Consider the following 26,249-nt stretch of genomic DNA (forward strand, 5'->3'; position numbering starts at 1 on the left):
GGGAAGAGGAATGTGCCTGCAAAGTGCTGCGAAGGTCAGGCATGTGCCTTTATCTATGGTCAGGCAAGTTCAATCAATTGGGAGCTTACACTGCAACCTGTTAAGTGGTTGCAGGTGTATAAAAGGAGACCAAAGGAGCAACAAAGCAACTAGGAGGCATGTGTGAGGGCTGTGAGAAGGCCGCGAATGGGCTGGAAAGAAGAAAAGAAGAAGCGGTCATGTGTTTCATTGGCAGGTGTGAGCAATCAGAAGCAGAGGAGGCGCGATAACAATGAGGGCTGTGGCAGACTGAGTAAGCCGTCTGCAGCAGAGCACACCGGGAATGAGGATCTTTGTAGGTTTGAATCATACCCTGTGAGTGGTGAAGAAGCTTGTACTACGTGTGGGAGAGGTCCTGCAGCAGAAGCACTGAAGTGTGAAACTGTGATGAAAAGTGCTTGTCGAGACCGACACAACGTACAAAGGGTCAAAGGAGCAGTTTGTAGCCCCAGTGGGAAGCCAGAAGCAGCAGCAGTTTGCCTTCAAGGTTCGCTGTGCAACCCAGCCACTTCAAAGAGGCCGGCAAGTTTCTCTGAGCCCTAAAATTCCAGACCGATATGCACACACACGCTGAAAAGTAATGCTACAGTATGGTTAAAGCGATTCCCATTGTCTGAACCAACACACGATCTGAAACTAAGTAGCAGAGCATTGCCCAAACCTTTACTTCACACAGCAATTAAAAACGCAAGTTGCGTGTGAGGATTTCCAGAAATGGGAAACCGAGTCTTTGTATCCCTGGTCAATGAAAATGCATTAGGGAGAATTCTCCTATAAGGCTAATTTCCCAAACCTAGTGAGTCCCCCAGCAGCTTTGCTGGATTTTTTGGGGTTTGTTTTTTTCGCCTGCTAAGAGTGAGACTCTTTTCCTCCCACTCTTAGGCATGATTTGAGGTATGTCTTTGACTTTGTGTGTGCTTATGGGCTATAGGGTCTTTTACTCTATAGGGTATCATCTGTTTTAGTGTATGTGTTACACATCACCCTCAGTGCAGTAACACAGGGGTGTCATAGTGACCCCCCAACATAGACTCCATACCCTGGGACTGACTACTGTCTCCCAGGGCATGTAAAGTCCCTGTCTTTTCCCTGTGACCTCCACCCAGAAGGATGGCCCCCCTCGTCCACCGTGGGACCCGGAATGCTGCTTCTTCAACCACTGCAGCATCGGACGAGGCCATGCCAAGAGGGCCGCCGAGCTTTCTTCTTTGTTTGCACCGTCCTTGGTGCTTGGAGGCACGTCCCCGTTTCCTGCCTCCTGATTGGCCCCTGCCCTCATCAAATGCAGAGACCTGGCCTAGCCGTGAGGCGAAGCCGGGTCCGCGCATTTAAGGGCAGCGCTTAAGGGCTCCCTCCTGTCTTTTCCCTGTCCTTTCCATGGACTTGCCTGCAGCCTACCCTCCTGGTCACCCAGCGTTCTTCTACACCTAATGCAGGGTCACGGCGCAAAGGTAAGGAGTGCACGTACCTCCGCTTCATCCTTGTCTTCTCCCCCACCTCCATCGACCACTTGATTCTACAGTAAAACCCAGCACCCAAGTGAACTTGACTATGCAGCATCACTTGCTGCACAATCGTTGACTCTTTTTCACCGCCCTCCACCCCCAGTTGACTCTTGCTTTCAGCCTGTCCACCTGCCGTTGGACCCTACCCTCAGTGCCACAACAAACATTCTCGACTTTGGCACATGTTCTTGCACGCGTTTCATCTTTCTGTGAACCGATCATCTACAGTCTCTAATTCCACCTCAGTGGAATCTTGTAACTCATCATTGTTAAATATTGTTTGAAATTGTCTATGCACTTTATCATTCTATACCGCACTCCTGCCCTCCATGACATTGGGGGATTTACCTGTACCTCATGCATGTTTCACCCTTCCTCTAATCGAACGCACTACAAATGTTTGGTCCATTATCTATGCATGTTTCCACTGTTTGCATTCACTGTATTTAACTTACCTTGAATTGCTACCTCTATATAACTTGTGCCTGTACACCTGTTCTGATCCATCTACCTCTTTCCCCCCACCCCCTTCTTGCCCTTTTGCCTCTTTCCCTCTCCCCTCTGGTCGTCTGCCACCCTTCTTCTCATCTCAATCCTTTAAGTTTGTAAGCGTGCCTGCCTCTGCCGTGACTTGGTCCCGCTACTGCCTGGCAATACCAATTACATTTCCACGTCTGCCCCTGCCACCACACCTTACGTGACCCTCCGCCCCCTGCTCCGCGCTGACCCTACTCATGCTTCTTGAGGTGCTTACCCTGAGGTGCTTCCCCTGTTCTATGTGCTGGGTACCTCAGGCCCACCCTCTTCTACTTCCCACTCTACTTCTACTTCCTACTCTCTCTTGCCTGCATCTCCCCCCTCCTCTGAGGACCTAGATACTCCCTCGTGGTCTTTCCCCTCCTTGCACTTACTCCTATCATCTGTTCCTCGACCGTTGATAGTAGCTTGTCTGTCTCCCCTCCTACCCTTTTGTTCTCCATTCCCCCTCCCCTGCTTTTAAATGTATCTCTGATCAAATTTGCTCAGCAGTGTGTCCTGTTCTTCCTCTCCCCTCTATCCCTCCTGCCCTCCCTCCCAACCCTCCTCTTGTATTCCTCCTGCACTGCGTAAATTGTCGTCAGACATAGTAATGTTACTGCTTGCTTTGTTCTCCTCTTCCATTACCTCCTTCCTTACTTGTTTTTTGCATTTGCACTATCAGAAATGTCGACAGGCCTATTACGATAGTTAATTTTTTTCACATTCTGTATTGCTTCAAGGACTTTAACTGAATGTACTGTATTTTCCTATGTTCCCTCCCTCCTTTAAGCGCTTTGAAACACTTTTGTGTATCGGCGCTATATAAATAAACAATCATATCATATCATACCATTGAATTTACTAGTCCAAAATTGTGAACAGAACCAATTCAGACCATCATATTGTGGAAGTACTGGAAGGGGTTAATTTGATTGCCCCTCGGTCTGTTTCCAAGGGGGCACTGTCCAGTCCCCCCCTTATCGAGTTTCTGGCTGGTGGCAGTGGTTACCACGCAAAATATTCCACCGGAATATTTCCTATGGGATTTTCCCATTGATTTTAAACAGACCACTTTTTTGGTGCAATGTTAAAGATACCGCTGCTTTATTTATTTAATATTAAATCAACGGTTGGTTCTTTTTGCCAGAACTCTTTTCTAAAATGGCGTTTGCGTCCATCTCTGTAACTCCAACCAAGGTCGGGCCCCTTTGTTCCACTTTTTGGCGGGCTTCTCCACAGAAGCCCTCCAAATGGTGCTACTCTGTCTGGATTCCACAGGATGTGTGGGGAGGGGAATTGGCATCCTGGACTGCGTTGCCTTAGCAACCCAAGTCGCACTCTATTCTGATTGGCCCAGTGGTGAGCCGCCCAGCTCACCACTTAGCATGTGCGAGTGACAGCTAGGCTGTTGAATGGGGGTTTTTCTGCATAAAAGCAGGGCTTTTGGGACTGGAACTTCAGAAGTCGCCACAGGACCTAAGAATCCGAAGAGGGAAGAAGCTGAGCCATCTGCAACGACGACACCACCGGTGGAGCCCTGCTGCAACAAACTCACCACTTTCCCAACGACAAGAGAAGATCTTCTGCTGGACGAGTCTTCTTCCTTCGAGCTGGTGGGATCAACCAGTTTGCCCCTTTCGCCTTCCAAAGACGTCTCTTGGTTGAATCGCCTGTGCCTAGCATCCCCGGCGGCCGGATAGCCAAACTTCACCACTTTGACCGCGAATAAAAGGAACGCACCTTTTAACCGACGAACTCCGCGGCTGGTTTCATCCCTGGGCAGTGCAACTACTCCAAGTTTCCTCCTCGACGAGATCCTCTCTTCCCCTGGTCGAAACAACGAACTGCAACCACTGCCAGGAACAACTGCCACTGCTGGAGCTTCCTCTCTCTTTAAGGTACTGTGTTCTGCCTGGCCTCCCTTTCCACGGATTGCTAATGGTGACCCTTAAATCCTTGGCTTTCCAACTGGGTTGGCCCCAGACCTTCTAAATTTACTTCTTGAGTCACTGCAACCTCTTTTGAACATTCTGCAAAGACCTTTAGTGCATTTTAAACTCTGTGATCTTGGGCACATTTCGCTTTGCTCCGTTTAAAGTGGGCCTGGCCTATGAACGTTGGCTCTACAGTGTATACTGCCTTTACTCCCTTGCTTTGAACTTCTAAAAGTGTTGGGAACTGTTTTATTTTTATGCCCTGCCTTTTTCTCTCCCTTTAACTTAACTATTGGAGTGCCATCTAGGTTACGCGCTCACATCTGTTTTAACAAATAGTGGCGTTTTAACTCAGACGTGTCTAATAGTTATCAAGGGAGGTGTTTATACTTTACCCGACTGTGTTTTAACTTGCTTTTGATTTAGAGTGCTAGTGTATTGCCTAAAGTGTGTTTTAAATAAATAATTATATACTTTTGATACAAAGCTCTGGTCAGTGTTTGTTTGGTCTACTGTGTTTTTGGCCCTATTGTGTATACTCTATATAATGCCCTACTCTTCTTGAGAGAGGTCTGACTGCTCAGCCACAGCTACCAGGTAAATCTGAGTGGTGCAGACTGCTACCAATTGGGTTTACTGCTCACTCCTGTAGTCTTAATCTTTTTGCAGTGCTCCCCAAGGGAACTGCACAGGATTCTGCCTAACAAAGTGTTATTTAGCGAATTGAAGGGAACGACAGAAACGCTCATTATAAAAGAAGCTTATTGAAAATCAAACTGAATGGAAATTCATAGCAAAGCTAAATGATGCACATTGAATACCGAGTTTAGTGAACCTTCGCAGTCAAAGCTGTTAAGTCAAACGGGAAAGTGCCCATTGGAAAATAACCCTACTCCTAAAGAGCAGGGAGAAGTCCAAATTGCAAAAGATCCTAGGCCTTATGCGATTGTTCCTACTCCAAGAGCTTATGTGGGGGGACCGGGCTCTATGGTAAATGTTACTAAACATCCCTATTCACAAATCCTTAGGGAAAGGCAAAGGCAAAGGAAGAGGTCTTTTATAACTAACCCCACACCAGTGGTGCATGAGAAAGCACCTGGTCTTATGATGAATGGGTCTGGGCTCTCTAAAAAGGGAATTACATTTACGCAAATTGTGATGGACTTATGGAGGACTGCTTATAGTGCAAAAAAGAGATTTTATGCAACTGTTCCAAAACCAGTAGCATATGTAAAGACACCAGTTGTACAGACTAATGTTCCTATGATCTAGGCAGAAAGAAAGAGTTATGCTGATATAATGCATGATCTATTCATTGAGCCACATGTGGCAAGGAGGAAGCCTAAGAGGTATGGACCAGAGGAGGATTATGAATTGAATAATTATCTAGACAGCACACCACACTTGGGAAACAAGAGGTCGGAAAGAGAACATCAGAGGATGACTGCTATGTTTGTGCACTCTTGCCTTATAGTATGGGGAAATCCAAGGTCTTCATAGCCATCAAAATAGATGCCCAAACAGCACACTGCCTGTCTCACATAGCACTCTAAGGCAAGAGGCCAGTTTATGGGCTGAACAGCTTACTTAGCATGGGCATCTGAATGGACAGATCCAGATGAAGATGACTGTGCAAGACACAAAGACCAGAGCAAGAGCCCACACTCAGAATCACACGATAAGATATGAACAGCCTGGAGTGAAAGGAGCTGGAAACCGATGGGAAGTGAACAGAAGATTGGAAAGCCCTGGAAAAAATAAAGAAATTCGAAGATGGAAGGAAAGGGGTCAAACGCAGATCTGGGGATCAATACTCTCTTCAGATGGCTGGGAAGAAGGCGTAGTTATCTGTAGAGCATGGGTAGTTATTGGTCGTTACAAACCAACCATTGACGTTGTACAGAATGGATGCAAACTTTTATGGCCAAGACTTGCTAAACTACTGACCTGGGTTGAAGACAAAGAAGGACCTTTGCAGATAGTGGCCCTGGAAAGAGCAAAGCTGCGCTTTAGAAATAATGGCACAAGAAAAATGGGAGAAAATCAGAACGGTGGACGAATCTTTGATGAGCCAGGAATGAGCGTTGGGATAGCAGTGCTAATGGATCACTAGTGGGCTCGGGGATCCAAAGCTTATATGAAGCGGCCCAAAGATTGGGGAGGAATGTGTTCTATAGTGAATATCAATGTTCCAGCATTGGTGATTCCAAAAAGTGATCTGAACATTGGTGAATTCCTGAAAGCAGATGCACATCTAAGGAAGAAGAGGTCTGCAGAACATTTGAGCCAACTGAAGAGGGTGAACTATTTCTCAGCAAAATCAATGGAGGCTTTTGATTCAATTCCATATGAACACAGACTGTTCAGCAAGACCTTGTCGATATTTACAATAATCTTCATGCCAGGCAGATGCAAATACTAAATCGTTGCAGATAACCGGATGGGAGCTCCTGCAGACGATCAACACTACCATAAAAGGATTTAATGCAATTAAGGAGGATCTGAGAGCGGATACCTCAGATGGGTCCAGTTGTTTTATAGCACCCCGATGGCGAGGGTCAAGAGAGGGTCCACAGTCTCAGATTCTTGGCAACTTTGCAGGGGGACCAGACAGGGATGCCCCTGGTCACCCATGCTATATATACTGGCATTAGAGCCGCTGGCAATATGCCTGCGACAACAATATGGGGAGGTGGGTATAAGCACTGCCAGTGCAGAGCATCTGATATCATTATATGCAGATGATATGCTCCTTTATTTGCGTTACCCAGAGGACAACCTACAGTACGTGCTAGAGGTAATAGAACGGTACGCCATCCTCTCGGGTATATCGGTGAACCCTGGAAAGTCCAGTCTGTTCCCTTTGGGCAGATATAGGAATGTCCCGGTGCAATACCATGGCAGCCCGTGACATTCAGGTATTTGGGAAAAAATATTTACCACAAGGTCGAGGCAGAACACAAGCACAACACGGAAAAGGCGATAGAGGGGATCAAGAACAGCATGGTATTTTGGTCCAGATTGCCCCCGACCATGATGGGGAGAGCGGCCTTGCTCAAGATGGTGGTCCTGCCTAGACTTTTGCACTTCTTCGTAAACGTCCCGTTTCTGATACCTAGGAGCCTATTCGTGAAACTTCATAGCGTGTGTAGGGGTTTCGTGTGGGGCAGCTCTAGGAATAGGGTTGCTCTGTGGAAGCTCCAGAACCCACGTGACAGGGGGGGGATAGGCCTGCCTAATTTTGAACTCTATTACCTGACGGAACAGCTGCAGTACATGGCCAGGTGGCTCTGGGCTGAAGACTCGGCGGAAGCCAGGCTCCTGCGTGGAGATACAGCCCCATATTTTCTGATGGAAGTGGTGTGGTTGTGCAGAGACAAACTGGTGGGCAAGGGGCGGCTACTGAGGCTGGGAGATCTGGCACAGGACATGAAAGATTGGGGGGGACTCGGAGCCGTACTCCCAGCAGGCCCCTTTGGCAGCGCTGTGCTGGAGCGACTCTCAACTACTGGAATCGGTCCGCAGATACTGGGAACAGGTAGGCTTAGCCACCCTCGGGGACATATGGCAGGAAGGGGAGGCAGTGGACTTTCAGAGGTTGCAGGAAGAGACGGGAGTGCATGGTGGCCAATATATAACCTACACTAGGCTTGTGAAAAAGACTAGAGAAAGATGGCCTGAGACAGTGCTAGCTGAAGACCCAGACGCCTCCCTGGAAACCATGTATGATGTATCAGAGGGCGGGCACGAAATATCGAGGATATATGAGCTCCTGCGAGTAAGGGAAGGAGTTGCTCCAATTGAGACAAGATTGGGAGGAGGAGGTGGGAGGACCCATGATGGATGGGCAGTGGGAACGGGCCCAGAGGTACCACAAAAAGGTGTCCCGAAACGCGAGATTCCAATAGCTTCAATTGTACGTTACCCACAGGGCTTATTTAACCCCCGAGAAGATTGCAAATTTTGGGGGACAGCTACGCAGCAATGCCCCAGGTGTGGGGAGGTGAATGCGGGACTGCTACACATCTTTTGGGCTTGCCCGGAGGTGCATAGATTTTGGGACGAGGTCAAGACGAAACTGGCTGGTGGGAGGGTGGTGCTGGATGTGGAATCGGCCTGGTCATGCATGCTTGGGCTTTTCCTTAGACCCCGGCATTTGAAACACATAAGCAAGATGAAGGACTTGGCTTATGTTTTGGCCAAAAGTAGGATTGCTATGGGTTGGAAGGCGGCTCATAGACCTAGGGTGGAGTTATGGTGGATGGACCTCTTGAGGTGGGCGGAAGCTGAATCTGTAGTCTGGTTTGAAGCGGTCACTAGGGGGGGCGAGGAGGAAGTAGGGCCCTTGCTGGACTGGCGGCAATTGGTAGCCTCGTTGGCAAACCCTCACCAGGGTGACAACAAAACAGAGGACCCGGATGATGACTGCCTAAGTATTGTGCTACCCAATGATGCTCCCGTAAACGACATGTGAGAACCGGCTCTAGTTTAAGGGGGGAGGGGGGAGTTGGGGAGTTTTGATGAAAATGTGTTGGAATATGACGCTTTCAATGTTTTGAAACAATTGTAGTGTGTTTGTTTGATTTTAAAATAAAACAAAAACATTTAATAATAAAAAAAAAGGAGGATCTGAGAGCCATAAAACAGATGACTCTTCAGAATCGATATGTCTTGGATACGATTACAGCTATGGATGGAGGTGTTTGTGCCAAAATTTGAGAATCATGTTGCACATTTACACCTTTTCACAAAAATGAGAATGGCACCTTGACAGAAGCTATATCCATGTTGACAGACCTACAGGTCCAGATGATTGATGAAGTAGAAGACATTGCTAATGACGGTTTGGTGCAGTTTTCTCATGGGTTCCACAGTGGATGGCAGATACGTTCAAGATTCTTGGAGCGCTGTTGGTGATGATCATGCTTGGATTCTGTGTCATTAGGATAATAATGTCAATGCAAGAAGGATGCGAAGAAAGCTGTAGGAATGAAGATCATGATTGATGTTGAATCAGGATGGATGACTAAAGAATTGACAGATGAAGAGATCAGAGACTACGTGAAAGCCAGCATACACGCACCTGAAGGTACAAAGTTCCTGTATCCCAGACATCGGAAGAAGTACATGGGAAGATGGATCTACTGTAGCCCTACTTGACACTGCACCCTTATGACATGGAGCATTGATGAGCATGTGAAAACAACAGGAGGTTTGAAAAGAGTCGTGAAGATTTGGGTCCCAAATAAACAGTTTTTCAGACAGGGATGTCTTGATGTAAAGATTGATAAAGAAGTGGTCAATGAATCGCCCAGAGGGGGGGCGGCGGGTGTGGGGGGAGCGGGGGGGGAGGGGGGGGTTGGGGAGTGTAGAGGTACAGTCAGACATCCTCGCTCCAAGCTCCGCCCCTATGTTGCCTGTATGTTGGGAACCAGGACATGTGCAGTTCTAGTCAGTGTACCAATACCGCAGAGAACCTTCAGGACAAGATATACATTAAGGAAACCCTATCTAAATGGCCGGAGACAGCACTCTTTTTGGATGAAGTGCCAGAAGAAATGTGTATTTGAACACAGAAAGGAGCCCGATGAAAGGGAGTTGACTTATCTGAAAGCTAGATGGAGAGAAGAATCATAACAAGTATTCTCTAAAGACTTAAAGAATAGACGGTACAGATGAACAACATTTCGGGCTCGAGATGAAGATGCTCAGTCTACAGAAACACTGAGGAATATGTAAATCAGTGTACAGTTGCTGGAAACGCAAGTAGAGAAAAGTATTCTCAAGTCTGGCTACATAGTGAATTCGATTGCGGTGATGCGCCAATGTATATACATAGGAATGTATATAACATGGATGGTCCACACGCACTTTAGCAGGCCTGAAAATTCATGAACAAGAAAAAGACTTTCAAATGAGTGGCGCAGTTGGAAATTACCGATGGCATGGCAAGTTTGATAGAAGATGGGGCTGGCTCAAAACCAAGGGAAAAGACCACAGTGTAACTGATGCCTGTCAACAAAGCTACAACGAATGTGAGAAAGGAACAGGTTCTTGTTTGAAGTAGTATGAAAAAACAGTAAAGGTTTCTGCAGGTCATCATTTAAAAGGATTAAATACTGCAAAAGGCTCAAAAAGAGTTGTCTTCAAGTCGCATGGGTGAAATCAGAATAGCTTGGGTCGGCTGTATCGAAACTAAAAGAGACAGTGAAGCTATCCTCCCTTTATTTCCCAGACAAAGTCCACAGCTACAAGGCCAAGTTCAAAAGCTAATTTTCTGACAAACTGAAGGAGTGTTGACAGAGAGTGGGTTAATTGGAGCGGAGGCATGATCACGCCGAGCTTCCATGCACCTGGGATGGTAGCCTGCGTTCTGCTAGCATGAGGAATATTCCAGAGGGGTACAAGGGTGCAAAATCAATCATAGTGGGCTGTATAATGAAGAGCCGTACAGTATCAAGACCCAATGAATCGTTGTATATTTAGTGATGACAATAGTGACCAGTTATTGGGGGTGGGTTCTGATGCCCACCTGACTTAAGTACCCAATCATAACCAGTGGCTATATAGAACGTATACCTGGATGTTCACGGAGAGCCAACCACGGGTGCCCATAGGCTATGTAGTTTTCCACGTAATATGACGTCAATAGTGACACATTTTTGTTATAAAAGACCTGTTTTTTGTTAAATGCTTTGAGATCGAGCTGTGCGGTGTTGGATGATGCCCTTTGTACTCCCTGTTTTTAGATACTTTGTGAGTTGTTTTGATAATTGATGTTTGAGTAACCTCTACATCCCCATCCACCTGTGAGTATTGCTACCTCATCTTAAAGGGCTCTTGGGAATAAGAGTTCACTGCTGTGGACAGAGGTCGCTAGTTTCTGTGCACTGTCCAGGATCCTGCTATCCTGCTCATTGGAGGTGAATATCCCCACCCCCTGCAGGTGCCAGACAACTTCTTGGAGTCAAAGTGCGGAACTTCGCACTCGCCTTGTCCTTGGAGACCCTGGTTTGGGCCTCCTAGCAACTCAAAGGCAGCTGCAACCATGTTTCATCACCTTGAGACACCTTTGTGACGGATTGACCACACTCAATGCTTCTACAGGACCCACAGTGCTGCGTTTGCGCTCTACTCATCTGTGTACTGCTACCTGCCTTTTAAGTCATTCAGACGCAATCTCGAACCATTGAAGCAAACTGCATTGTCTTGACCCAATCGCCAAATCGATTTCATTGAATCAACAAATTTGAATACAGACCATCTACTGGAAGCCATCAACTCTCCAGTCTTGAGCAGTGACTCGACCCAGCAGAAATATCTTTTCACCACCAATTCAACCTCCACCTGGAACCACTGGAAGCGATTGACTTGTCTACCTCGACCGTAGGCACAACCCAATGTGAGCCTGCACATCAAACCAGCTCACCAACTCGTCAGTGGGACTTTATGACTAACCAGACATGAACTGAAACACAAAAAGACGCTGGAAGCCTTTTTCACTGTTGAGCACCCAACACAAGAACTAGAGGTATGCTGACCATGCCCTCTCCCTCTGGTCCTCTAAAAGGGATCAGAATGACTTAAGCCCCCCCTCTGTTTTCCTTTTTGAGAACATATCCTTGAACATGAAAAAGTCTTTTGCCTGAACATCCCTGCTCATCAACCCAGAGTGCCCTTTCTCATCAAGGCCTCATTCTCTATGTTTCTCTTACATGGGTGGGTACTTCCGATTTTATTTAGTTGGATGCACTGAATATTTTTATGAAAGTCCTTATTTTTTTATAGAGCCTTGATTAGACAATTATTTTTTGTTGGTACTGCCATACTATAGTTGTTTGTATTGCAACTATATCAGCTGACACTACTCCTGAATATATAGCCTGCCCACGTTACCTAAAGGAGGCGAAGGAGGTATATCTGTCAGGCTGTAACTGTTCCACCTTTATGATTGGGGCCACTGCTGGTTTAATATTGTGAAGTTGAGCAGGAGGTTTAGCCACTACACATCCCTGTACTCCTGCAGAGCAGTTGTTTCGTCACACTAGGTCACACATACTTTGATATAGTGATTGTTAAGGTCCCCTTTCATTTTATATTGGATGGAGCATTTGTATACACTGAAGACACAGATGACCAAGTTACTTAACCCTGGTAACGTTCTTTCGACTGAATGTTCCTCCTACGTATTACTCATCTTAGACACTTGTTGTCCAGCTTCAGAACTTTTTTTTGTTGCCAGTGTGCGTGGTTGAACCGATGGCGTTGAGTCAATGTCCCTCGAAGGCCTCTGTCGAGAATGATGTGATCAAAGGCATATATAGCACAAGTAGCGCTCGTTGGCCTCAGTTCTGTTTCCCCCCCTTTAGCAGCAGAGATACCCGCAAAACACAAGAGTGATGGTACTCAGCCTTGATGGAACGGAAGCTGTAATAGCACAGGAAATTCTACTGAGGGGTAGACTGGGAGGGCGATGAGGAATACGTCAGAGGAACATCCAGTCAAAAGAATGTTACCAAGAGTAACTTGTTCTTCGAATGGATTAGTGCCCTCCCACGTATTCTTCATCTTAGACAGACTCCCAAAGCAGTATCTGGTTTGGAGGAGGGAGCAGAATTAGAATTCATATATTTTCATGGACAGATTGAAGGACTGCCTTGCCAAAAGTACCAACCTGACCAAGGAAAGATTCCAGGCAATAATGCACTGTTAATGTGTGGATGGAAGACCACGTTGCCGCTTCACAAACGTCTCTAATTGGTACGTCCCTTTGCAGGGCTGTAGAGGTAGCCATGCCCCTGGTGGAATGGGCTCTTAAACCTTCAGGGGCGTCTTTTACTGCCGGCTTGTAACATTCTGAGATTGCCAGAATTATCCATCTGGATAAGGTCTGTTTAGTAACAGCCTGACACAGCTTATGTCCTGTATATCCAAGGAAGAGTTGGTCATCAATACGTAATTTAGACATTCTTGAAATATAAAAGCTTAACGCTCTCCGGGGGTCTAACCTATGTAGTCTTTCCTCCTCCTTGCCAGGATGAGGCGGTGGATAGAAAGAAGGTAGAACAATTTTCTGACCTATATGAAAATCAGAAATGATTGTGCAAAAAAGAAGGTTTGACCCTTAGAACAACCCTATCCTTGTCGAAGATAGTAAAGGGTGGCTTGGACGAAAGTGCCTGCAAACTCGCTCACTCTACGGGCTGATGTTAGAGCTACCAATAAAATTGTTTTAACGGTTAACAACCATAAAGGACATGTGTGTATGTGTGTAGAGATTCAAAGGGTGCACACATTAGGAATTTTAGAACCAGACTAAGGTCCCAAACTGGAACCTGGAAAGGAGATGGAGGGTTTAAGTGGGGGGGGGGGGGCAATGGTGAGCTCCTTTAGAAATTATGTCACCAGTGAAATTTTGAAATGGGAACATTCCTCTGACGAGCCCTTAAAGATGGACAGCACCGCCAAGTAGCCTTTAATAGTACCAATCTGGAGCCCCAGATTAGCTAAGGATAGAACAAAGGATAAAACATTCAGTGTTTTACATATGAAACTATCTACATTTTTTTCCTTGCACCAGTTGTAGAAATTATTCCAACGCCAAAGGTACATAGACTTTGTTGCTGGCCTTGTGGCTGAAAGCAAAACCTCCATTACGTCATCCGGGAGATCCCAATCCTTATATATCAGCCTTTCAGAAACCAAGCGTGAAGGTTGAGTGTCTTGACCTCTGGATGGAGAACCGACCCTCCTCTCATGAGAGAAGGTCCTCTCTTTATGGAAGACGCATCAAAGGACAGAAAGACATGTCCAGAAGGTCCGAGTACCACGTCCTCCTGGCCCAATCTGGGGCAATTAGGATCATGTGTTTCCTGAACCTTCTCAACCTCCTGATTACATGAAGAAGGACAGGGACTGGACCAAACGCGTACAGGAGTGGAACCTCCCAGTACACTACGAACGCTCCTCTTGTTGGGAAATTCCCTGGAGCAATATTGTTCGCACTTCCGGTTGACCTCGGTCGCGAACAAATCTACTTGAGGGGTTCGCCAAAGGGTGAATATCACTTGAAGAACTTCTCGAGCTAGTTCCCACTCGTGGGAGACTGCTCTGCCTACTCAGAGCATCCACCGCCGTGTTCTCCTCTCTGGCCAGGTGAACTGCTGATAGGGAGATTCCTTCTTGAATTGCCCAGTACCAGAACTGCATTACCTCTCTCCACAGTGGTAGTGACCCTACACCTCCTCTTTCGTTGATGTAGGACATGGCCACTGTGTTGTCTGTCATCAGGACATTCTTTCCACGTACAGAGGGCAGAAAGGTCTTCAGCGCTAGTCTGATTGCCCTTCGCTCCAATAGATTAATATGTAGTTTGGACTCCGATGGAGACCAACGACCACTCTGTCAGAGTGAGGAGTCTGTTACTGTTATCTGCGGCCATGGTTGCCAAAAAGGTTCTCCCTTCAAAATATTGTTCTCGCAGGCCCACCACAGAAGATCCTGTGAGACCCTGGTTGGAATCTGAAGTAGGTCTGACATACTTCCTGAGAACTGGGACCACTGAGTTCTTAGAGCCCATTCTCAGGCGGGCCTCTGGCACCAGAAAAAAGCAGGATGCCATGAGGCCGAGCAACCTCAAAAAGAAAAAAAAAAAATAACAATCCAAGGCCGGTAAACTGTAGCCATTCTGAAATTTGTTAACTATCTGAAGAATGTCTTGAGCCCTCACCTCGGGTGGCAAGCTCTTTTCCAAGGATGTATCTAGCACAGCTCTGATGTACTAGAGCTTTTGAAAAGGTGTCATATGGGACTTCTTGTAATTGAGGGAGAAGCCCAGTCTGTGAAGAGAGTGGCAGGTGACGTTGAGATGATCCCGGGCTTGTTCGGGAGAACGCACCCTGATCAGCCAATTGTCCAGGTAGGGGTAGACTTAAATCCCCCCCCCTCTCCCGAGACTTGCTGCCACCACCACCATCAGTTTGGTGAAAAGCCTTGGGGTGGAGGTTAGCCCCAATGGCAGAACCCGAAATTGATCATGAGAACTGCCAACTGCGAACCTCAGGAATTTTCTGTTCTTGAGATGAATTGGCACATGAAAATAAGCACCCTGAAGGCGGAATGACACCAACCAACCCTGGAGTTGGAGGGCCTGAAGGATCTGAGAAAGTGTGACCATCTTGAACTTGTCCTTCCTGAGGAACTTGTTCAAGTATGTTAAATCCAAGAAGAGTCTCAGTCCTCCGTCCTTCGTCCTTCTTGGGTATTAGAAAATAAGGGCAGTACCATCCCTTGTTCCTCTCCGCTACAGGCACTGGTTCTATAGAACCTTTCTCTAGTAGGGTTAAAATTTCCTGCACGAGGAGCGGATCCGGAATACTAGGAGTAGTTCCCCGGGGGATTGTTTTAAGCTTTGCTTATGAAAGGAGGGCAGTTACCGTGGGCGATGGTATCTAAAGCCCAAGTATCCGAAGTAATCTCTTGGTCTGACTCAAGACCTCAAAGTGGTGGCTGATGCAGTGGCCGATGGTAAGGAGGCTGCTGCTTGAGTTGGCTTTGCACCTCTAACTCGTCCACCACAAGGAAATCATCTCTGTTATGTCATGTTATATGGACTTATAAAGCGCAACATATGCCCAAGGGCATCTTGGCGCTAGGAGGTAGAGGTGAGGCAGATCAAATTAGAAAAGAAGAGTCTTAAGGGCACGCCTGAAGGCCAGATGGTTGGCAGTCGCACAAAGGGCCAAAGGCAGTTGGTTCCATGCTTTATCGACTGCTACAGAAAAGGCACGACCACCAGATCGGGCTCGTTTAAAGCAAGGAACCGAAAGTAGTAGAGCGCCCTGTGAGCGAAGGGAACGAGCAGGGACATTGTGAACAAATTTCTCCTGAAGATACTCCGCTCCCACCTTATAGAAGGCTTGGTGTACCAGGCACATGGATTTAAACAAAATCCGTTTGATCAGAAGCCAGTGCAGCTGTTTCAGGCGTGGAGCCATAGGAGTGCGTGCCGGCGGACACAGTATTGCTCAAACTGCTGCGTTTTGAAGCATCTGAATGAGATTAAGCAAATAGCGTTGTTGGCCGAAGTACAGCGAGTTACAGTAATCTACTGTTCTAAGAACCAGTGCTCTTACCACAGGGGCATGGAGATGACCAGGAATGAAGGGAAGAACTTTCCTCAGAGTCCGCAGTTGAAGGGGCCGGCTTTGCAAAGTGCACCAACCTGCTAAGTCATCGTCAGCGAAGAAGAGAACTTGACCCCCCAGGTTTCTCACTGTAGGGGAATGTAAAGGGAACGGGCTGAGAGTGGTAGGCCAGAAGTCGGGGGTCCAGTAGTTTGGGGCTGGTTGTCCCAACCACCAGGACCTCTGTTTTTCTCCGGCCTCTTTGAATGACTGGCCATTCCTCTCGCCATTTCAACTGAGGAGTAGTAGCGAAGAAAATCTACCCCTCCAAGGTTGCTCACTAGGACGAAAAGGCTCAGGTTGCCTAACAGCAGCACCTAAAGATTTGGCTGCCGCCTTGGAGGTCTGCAACTTCTCAAGGCTCTCGTCAGCCTTGTTGCCAAAAAGGTGAGATCCGTCAAAAGGCATTTTGAGGAGTCGAGATTGCACATCAGGTGAAAACCCCAACTTTCTCGACCACGCAAATCTGCGCACAAAGGTGCTGGTAGCCATTGTTCTGCGGATACGATCCGCAGAATACAAACCTGATTGAAGAGACTCGCACATGGCCTCTTTTCCGTCTCCAACAATAGCTAAGAAGCCGTCTCTTTCATCCCCTTCTGGAATGTGCTCTGCCGCCATGGAAATGCAATCCCATAGAGTAAACGTGAACTTGGCGAGGGCACAAGTGAGCATGCAGATTTTAGTGCCATGCTGTCTGCAGAGAATACCTTCCTTGCCCATCCATCTACGCGTTTGTTATCCCTATCAGGAGGGATTGTAGGGTACGCCACTTGTTTTGACGTTGCAGGAGCTGCCAGCACCACCCGGCTCTATGGAGTGGGGTGTTTTGCCAGGTGGTCAGGGTAATTACTCGAAGGGCGGTACTTCTTAGTTAAGTTCTTATCAACTGCCGGATTGGTCTCCAGTCTCCCAGTTCCTAGCCACCCTTTTCTGCAATGCTTTATCGAAAGGTAAGACGCGATCTGACTGTGGACCTTTGTCAAGAATGTCAGTAAGGTTGTCCTGTTCATATGGTAATGGAGGTGGTCTCTAACCCATCTTTGACATAAGCAGGCTGTAGAATGCATCCGCATGCTCCCCAGCCTCTGGCTTCCCAAATTCAAGTTCGGGCGAGGTATTTACACCACTTGCAGTCTGCAAATTCTCATTAAGGTCCTTCATTATGGACTCTTCTGAAATGAAACTGTTACATTGGGTGTACCATATTGTAGGCCAAATGGGGCTGCTTCATCAGACCGCTCCTCTTCTTCAAAAACTGAAGTAAGACTTTAAAAAATCTTTATCAGGCAGTGGAGCATAGATTTTGTCTGGAATTATTGGTTTTAGCATAATTGGCTTAGACGCCGTAGAAGTAGTCTACATTTTCTTGACCAGCGCCATAGATTTAGGAGGGGCGCTCGGCATCAACGGAACAGCTGGTAAGGGTGGCGTAGCTAGAGTCGAAGGCGTTGATGTCAATGGTTGGGCGGACAAAGGAGCCGCTGGCATCAATGGCGTTGACGGTGTCGACAACCGCGACTTCTCCTTATGTCTCGAATGATCCATCTATGAGCCATCCGATCGAGAACTAGAAGGCTTACGATGTGGATCTTTTTCCCAGGCTCGGGGGCGCGCAAGATTTAGGACAAGACCTTTCCTTTCCAGCAACTTTCGAAGGCTCGGTAGGAGCATGGCTCTTTTTTTCTCAAAAATATCTTAAGCATTTTTGCCCTGAAGGCTTCCCACTCGGCCGGAGTGAATTTCTTAGTGGGGCAAGCAACTCTTTTGGGGGAAGCGTCCGGCGATGAAGTCGACGAAGGGGACCTACAATGCCTTGTGAGCCACTCCTCGACCTGCTGGACCGCTTGGTCTTCTTCCTCCGAGGAGAGTCGCTTTTTGACTCGTCAGTTGAAGGTTTCACGGATCGGGTAGGAGATTTTTTGGGGGATTATGCCTACCTTCAGCTTCCCCTTCCGTTCTCTCAAGGCCTTTCCAGTCATGGACTGGCACAACAGTTGGAGTAGTCGTGGTCCGCTCCGAGCCACCACAAACGGATATGTTGTGGATCAGTGAGGGACATTTTCAATCCGCAATCCTGACACTTCTTAAAACCGGACTTCGGAGTCATCGGTGTCAATGATGAAGACATAGAATTTAACAAAGACGTCACAAGATGTGAGGCGTGCTGAATTTCGTCAAAGCTATCGCAGAAAAAAACAGTAGCCAACGTGCACTGCGCATGATATATATGCCTTTGATGACATCCTCGACGAAGGCCTTCATGGCACATCGAGTCAATGCCATCGACACACAGCACCCTCTGCTGAATGTTTTTTTCTTTTATGAAGCAGCTGAAGCTGAACAAGTGTCTAGGATGAGGAATACGTGGGAGGACACAATCCATTCGAAATTATCATGTGTACTAGGACCGTGCTCCATGATAGGGGAATGGAGTGATAATTGTCTATGCTATAGGAGACAAATGGTGCTAGTGAATGCTTTTCATATAGGGGAAATGGATCCAAGAAAATTGAAAAACTGATATGGAAATGTGTCAGTAGTTAAGGATGAAGGACTATCTATAAAAATAGTTCACCATTCAAAGCAGGCAATGATGCATTACACAAAATTCACAACACCAAAGAAAGGGGAGGGTTTTTGTCATACATTATTTAATGTAACACAGCAGACTGAACTTCTGTCCTGAAGTCGATCTCTGACTAATAACTCCTCACTTGTCTCTTTAAATAAACACATTGTGTAGCTCACTTGAGGTTTGTAGTTGCTTCAGAAAACCATGATTTGCATTAACAGAACATTTCCTCAACAGGCAGCATGAGGCAGAGGGAGCTATTTTAATTTGTATGCGAAAGTTATCCTTATGGTAGTTGAGTCTTGAGTAGTCCGACTGTCCTATTCACAACATGCAAACTGTGCCACCTAATTGAGACTGGAAGCTGCTCGTTATAGATGCTTTAACATAAGCGTGCACAGCCCATCAGAAAAGAAGAGAAAGGTGCATCCAACCACAATTAAGTGTTACTAGAGGAATGAGATCTGAAACGGGTCAAAGGTCAACTTGCATATGTAACCGAAAACATTATTATCCTTTAAGATTTAAAGGACTGTGTAAAACATTGGCACCTTTTCGAAGAGGACCCAAACAATCTAAAACCGCCTTTGTTCAATTAACAAAAGCAGAATCCTATTTCCCCACTTGTGAGTTCAGATGCCAACGATTACAGAGAGAAAAGGATAAACCCTAACTGAGATGTGGGGACTACCCCAAGTATATGAACACTATTCCTGTGGGAATTGATCATTCTGCGGGCTTACCCAGCACTGCGTTGGCATACTGGCCTGTCAACCTGGAAATAAAAGACACATACAACTTGCAATATAAGTATGGTTGTAATTGAATGTTTACACGGTAAAAGACATATTGGACAGCCTATAGGTTGGTCAAGATACACATCATGGAACACTACAGTTGTACCAGAGAATCTGCAGCACACATGGTCAATTGGTCCCACACAATTGTAGAAGGCGGCCACGATGCAGAGAGCAATAACAGGGTCAACATTTCAAGTTGCAAGCGACTAGCCAGACATGTGAAGTCCCTCACCCCACAAGTTATCTGGTTAACACAGCACACCAGTTACTTGCCAAGAATCCATTAGCATGCACAAATGGTGAGTGCACATTTTGCGACCTGTATCATGGCATTCGCCCAACGGCGTGGTGTGTGAAGCAGTGTGTCTGATGAAGCTGGTGGAAGACTCTCTCCTGTTCTGCTTAAACGATGTGACTTTGAAACTAGCTACAATTGTATCTCCCATCTTCTATTACGGCAAGTGACCCAGTGAGTGATCCAGCATTTGGACTTGTCCTGTTTTTATTTCCATTGATTGGGAGGCGGACACGCAGTGGAAGTCCAATAAAATCAAAACACTGGCGCAGAGCGCGGGCGATGTGTGAAGCAAGTGTGTCTGGTGCCCGCTGCCTGCTGCCAGCGTCGTTTACGACTGGCTAGTTTATCGGCTGAAGTAAGATTGCTGAGTATCTGTAATCATAAAGTATGTGCAACTGAAACTTGGGTTAATTTGCTGTCTAGTAAATAATTTACTTGGATCTATGGTGCAGGGGACGACTGTCTTTTGCCCTTTGCTCTGCCTTACAATACGGTCTGTGTCACAGTTGAATTAGGGGACTTAGTGTTGGGAAGGAACTGCGGGTCTGGGCCTTGGAGCACCCTGCAATATCAGAATTACATTGGTGCGAAGGCCGCCGATTGGTTTCTGGCTTGCTTGTGGCACTGTGCGCTAGTAACCCAGATTTAAGGGTCTTGGTGATTGGCGCTGGGGAGTGACTGCGGGCTTCGCCTTGGCGCTCTCCTGCAATCCCAGACCCATACAGCTGTGAAAGCTGCGTCCTTTGGTTCTTGGACTGCTTTATAGTACTGTGCGCTTGCAGCCAGCTTCAGGAATCTTGGTGCCTCCTTGCGGGGAGTGGCTGTGGGCTTTGGCCTTTGAGCTTCCTGTGACCACCTGGGCGTGCAAACTGGGCCAAGCTGGTTTTATATGACTATTCTTTGTGGCCCAACACGGAAGTTAACTATTGAGTAAACTGCTAATTTACTGGTTAACTCTTTGATGCTGCCCTTCTGGGGGTCCTTTCCTCTTGGGAAACTAGTAACTCAGGAGGCTGCAAGGCCCTGGGAGTCCAGTGCTTTACAAAAGTTCACACATACCAGTGATCACACACATAATTTCTTAATTTAGAGAGTTAGGGCACCCTTTGGTGGGGCTTTTAGTGTTTACCGTATAGTTCACGGTTCCTATGTTTTGGTGTTCATAACTTAGATTTTACCACTGCACTAGCATTTTAGTAACTTTAATTGCTCGAGTGGATTACACAGCATGATCTAAGGTTGCTTCTTTAGAAGGTTTATGCATATTGTAGAAACTTGTGCTTCATGTTTTTTTTCTCTAGTTGTGGACTGGGAAATTGAGTAGTAGTACACCTATGAGATTCGGCCCAAGGTTTGAGACAGAAGGATTTGCAGTACTAGCCTGGTATACCATTTAGAATTCTCTTGTGGCTGATTTTACATGATCTTCTTAGGGTTTGACTTTGATATAATGTGAGTTACACTAAGAAGTAAGGGCTGCCTCTTAGAAGCAACTCAGCCCCAACAGGGAAATGGGGGTGTACTGAGTCCTTGTGCTCGAGCAAGAGGTGGGACGTTGGCACAGTCAAAAAGCCTGATACCCATCCCGGCTACCTCCCTCTTACTTCCAGAAGAAAGATTGTTACCGGTCATCCCCAAGGTTACTACCAGGACTTCCTTGTCAGACAAGGAGGTTCTGGATCACGCCTCCCTTGGGTTAGACAAACAAGAGAAGACAGTGACCAGGGTGTTGGACAATATAAACCAGACTTTGTCAAACATTGAGGAGAATCTTAATACAATGGTTTCCGGGGCCATGCATGAGGAGGGTGATTTAGTTTCAGGGGTCTCGATTTCGGCCCCAGCATTTTCCCACGAGTTGGCAAAGCGAGTACGGCTATCAATGGATTTTAAAAATGAATGGTGTTGCCCTGAGTCTCTTGCCCAGGAGGCAGGCATTAATGAAATAATGCTGCACCAACACCCGGAGAAGACTTTAGTACATGACGGTGGACGATTGGTACAATCTCCTTTTAGGTCTATCCTACATGGATATGACTGGAGGGGTGAGAGTGCCAAGGGTGATGTGGCCAGGGAAGGTGTACCTAGGGAGTCTATGATGGGTGAGAGAACTAGTGCTGGTGGGCAAGAGGCCCAAGTCCCAGTTGTTTTCCTATTCTGGCCTGAATTTTAGATTCAATGGACAGAGGCTATGAAACAATTATGAAATCCGGGACCTAAGACAATCAGTTAAGGAACTGTTGAATAAGGTCCACCTTTTGGAGAGCTATATAATGGAAGTTTCGATTTATAATACCTTACCCAGTAAAAGGGACACTATACCAACCGAGGCAATCCCCGGTGAACAGGGAGGGGGGCTGCAAACAGGGGTATGGTCTACCGCATGCCTGGTACCGGTGGAACCTGTTCACTCCATTCTAAATGTAGAGGTGGCCGTGGGCCCCTTACCATCAGTATCGTTGCCAAGTACGTCGCAGGAACATGGGCATATTGTAACAAGTAGTAGCCCCAAGCAGAACCAACAGGTTAATAGTGATCACTGTATCCCTATAAAAAAGAATAAAGTGCTCCCACCTAGGGAAAAAACCAAAAAAATTTAAATTACCCCCTAAACAAAATAATAAAGGCACAAGGAAATTCTTGAGAAAGTTAAGATTAGAGGTGGATAAGCAAGTACAAGCTGATAGGAGTACCTTGGAACAAAAAAAACGAGATTAAAAAAAAATCTAATAAAGGTAAGGTAAGAGATTCAAGCCCCCCTTTGTGGGGGTAGCATCCTTGTTAAAAGATCATGAGGAGGATAGCCCTTCGTTTGACCTGAGTAATATAACGGTTTATCCAGTTGAAAAAGGTACAGGCTGGTCTGCGTCTGGAAGGCTATGCGGAGCTTTCAAGTACAGATAACCTTATGGGCCAAGGGGTAGGGAAATGTTCTCTATTAAGGGATGGGGGCATGGTACCTCTGGTGGGGCCAGCAACATTTAATTTAATAGGCAAGGTCCCTATGACTATGGGGGCAAAAGGGCAATCCCCCAAGGAAAAAGATTACGCTATATTTTCGAAACCAGTTAAAGCGAAGAACCCAGTAGGGGAGCATGCCGCTGGAGAGATTGTACCACTTCCCAAAATAGTGGAAGTAACAGGATCGGGTCAACCAAAGAGTCAGCATTTGAGACTTGAGACGGTCTATGATTCTAGACAGGGACCTTCTGAGGCGAGATTCAATGCTAGGGAACCGCAACAACATAAACTTAAAAAAAGATATGTCGGTAAACGACCAGTTGTGTATTTACTTAAGTCGGCTCTTCGAGAGTTCTAATAGATATCCTCTTATTAGGCACTATACGCTTTCCCTGATGCATGGAATTTGTATATGGAGGATTGTCGGGACAAAGTAAAACTTAATTTGAGGTTGTTTATGACTAAAGTGGTTATCATTGCAGAAAATGAGCGTTTTATAGCATTGGGATATGAAGTTGCTGATGCAGGGCCCTCAATCTCGAGATTGGCCCCAATTAACCCAGATATGGGTAGTATGGTACGAGATTCGACTAGTGCCCAATATTCAGATATTTATAGTTCAAGGGGATATACACAGGACCCGACCTATACAGTGGTTAATGGAGCTTGGGCTCAAGGTGGTAGTATTAGATAGGTACAAGAAGGTAGGGAAACACACTATACATGATGGTCTAATTGGACAGTGGTTTCCTGGAACTCTAGAGGCTTCAGGAATATCAAATAACAAAGATCTGTTTGTGTCATTTGATATAGTATGTTTGCAAGACACAGTGCTCCAGGATACTGCTATTATTGAGGGATTTGAAGTCAAGTAAGTTCTTACGGGGTGATAAGGGAAAGCCTTTTGGTGGCCTTCTGACAGCTACTAAACGCTCCCATGGGGTTCCCATCCAAAAAATCGAAGTGGACAGGTCTGATATGTGGGTGGCACTGTTGGCTTGGCAAGAGGTGGCGGATGGTTTATACAGTAAATGCCTCTTGGTAAATGTTTATTTCAGCCCAGTGAAAGAACAACTAGGAGGAGGCCGTGACGGCACTTCCCTTCACATTATTGGGGGTATTCCAGGAAGAAGGTGCCTCTTTGATAGTCCTAGGCAATTTTAATGCGTAATGCCTGGACAATCACTGGTATTTGGCACTGAATAGAAGAGGTGCTGCAAAGGGATCATGCTCTAGGGGCAAAAGAGTTGTCCAAGCATTGACCGCCTGAGATCTAGCAATTGTGAACGGGAATGCTCACGGTGATAGCCCTCCTAATATTTCATGGCAGACTGTACCCTGGAGAAAAATGAAAAACAGATTGACTACCCCTCTCTTTTAGTCTTGTATGGATCTTAAGTGAGAGTTAAAGGCCACCTAACTGCGTCATTGGTTAGGAAGTCGCCGGTGGAGAAAAATTGCACTGAACGCTGCAACTTGTAACAAAAGTTCTATCTCTTTAATGATTATAAAACATCTTAAAAAACATTTCTAAATTGATTCTCAATCATATCATTCATTCTACATTCATCTCATCTAACAGGGGAGTCCTAAAGTGAATATAAATCTTTGTTGGCATAACATTTCAGTCCAAGTATGCATTTTTGACATGGGAAAAAACATTGGATTTTCCTTAAACAGTCGACATATGTTTCGGCCCATTATAATATACCACTTTTGTCAGCAGTGGTCACTAGAATAAGTATAGGGCCATCTTCAGGACACCAATTGCTTTGTGGTTGATCAATCTTCTTCCCCTTTTAGTACACACACAGATATGTCCACATCTTGTATTTGTGTGACTAGGATTCTTTCCTGAATGAACTGCGATTGTCTCGCTGTCTGGGCTTGTTATACTCAAACCTCCTCTCAAAGGTAACTTGAGTTAACCTCTGCGGTGTTGGCACAGTTTGGCATCAGCTGTTTGTGCATGAAAGGTCGTTAATGCCATTGTTGAATACTGCCAGGTTCCTTTTGATGGCCATAAATGGGTTTATTTCCTTATAGTGCGCAAAACGTGCGCTGGGAAGAGGACTTGTCTCCGGCAACGCACCCTGGAAAACAACTTTAGATTATTTGTTTGTCTCTTCTGATTTGGCATTGAGGGGGGCGGGGGGATTCCCTGGTACTAAATCCTCTGGACCTGAGTGACCATGCTTTATTGGTGTATAAGATTAGTCTTCCCTTTAAAAAGGGGAGAATGACATGCACCTTTTAGTAGAAATAAATTCTCGAAATTGTGAGGAGAGATGGGCACACAAATTGGCAAGAGCCTTTGAAGAGGTCATTGCCAGCCTGTCGACGAGAGATTGGTGCATTTATGTTCCCACAAAGGCTTCTCCTCATCAATACGGGAGGTCTTGGGTAGTCGATCTAAGGATAGACTCTTGAAGAAGGGGGTGCATAAAATAGGTGGTACCCATGTTGTCTTTTATTCATGTGATGAATTGTGAATACTGTTTTGTGTTAAAAGTACAATTTGGGACCCTGAGAGAAGACAGGGCAAGTGCAGAAGGGAGCATATGATTGGCAGGGGAGTAAACCAAGCTATTGCAACAGCACACTGCGAGTCTGGGAACCGCACCCATATAAGAATAAGAGAAAAGGGGGATCTGGGACCCTGAATAAAGTAGATACACTAAATAAAGGAGCACATACTTGTCAGGAGAGTAAACCAAGCTATTATGTTCAACCTTCGACTCTGGGACTCTGGGACTCGCACCCAAAAGAGAGTTTGAGAACAAGAGGGTCAAGGACCATGAAGTTAAGAGAAACTGTTTTTGGAGGAAAAACCCATGCTTGGTAGGAAAATACACCAAGCCGGTATTAGAAAGAACTGCAAGTCTGGGAATCACACCTTTTGAGTATATTTACCTCAGAAGATACAGGATTTTTAGGACCCAAAGAAAAAGGAAAGTAGAACCAGAAGGAATTCAGGGGAAAGGCCCAAACACCTAGAAACCTGTGACTTTTACCTGGTAGAACATTTCTTTTGTCTTATGGAACACCTAAGCTACTGGGAACTTGTCTGTTAGCAAGAGCTATCATGAACACTTTACTTTGGAAGAAACCAACCCAATACAGTTGATTTAGCTTATTAGTGTTGGGGACACAAGTAGTCTTTTTGGGACACAACGGTAAAATACATTTTGTTTTGACATCCTGACGTATTCCTTAGTTTCCTTTGAGACACGGAATCCCCTCGTAGTATTATGGGAGAGAGGCATTTTTCTAAACCTTTTATTGATAAATAAAAGTGTACAGTCATAAATATACCACTTTTGTGTCCGAGCCTTCTTTCTGCACCCCTACATATGGTGTCAGCGTGGGATCAGACCTACACAAACTGAGGTACCTTTACCAAACTTAGAGTGTGTGCTAGTAATCCACCAGT

The 26,249-nt window shown here is 46.1% G+C and overlaps 1 protein-coding gene across 1 annotated transcript in view; it reads right to left on the reverse strand.

Moving 5' to 3' along the window:
- The window catches only part of CNST (consortin, connexin sorting protein), an 851,678-nt gene that overhangs the window by 456,459 nt on the left and 368,970 nt on the right, over positions 1-26,249 (reverse strand). The gene's annotated exons all lie outside the window — the stretch shown is intronic.

This window comes from Ambystoma mexicanum, chromosome 4q, assembly GCF_040938575.1.
Source record: "Ambystoma mexicanum isolate Mex_15411 chromosome 4q, UKY_AmexF1_1, whole genome shotgun sequence".
In the NCBI taxonomy this organism is placed as follows: Eukaryota; Metazoa; Chordata; class Amphibia; order Caudata; family Ambystomatidae; genus Ambystoma; species Ambystoma mexicanum.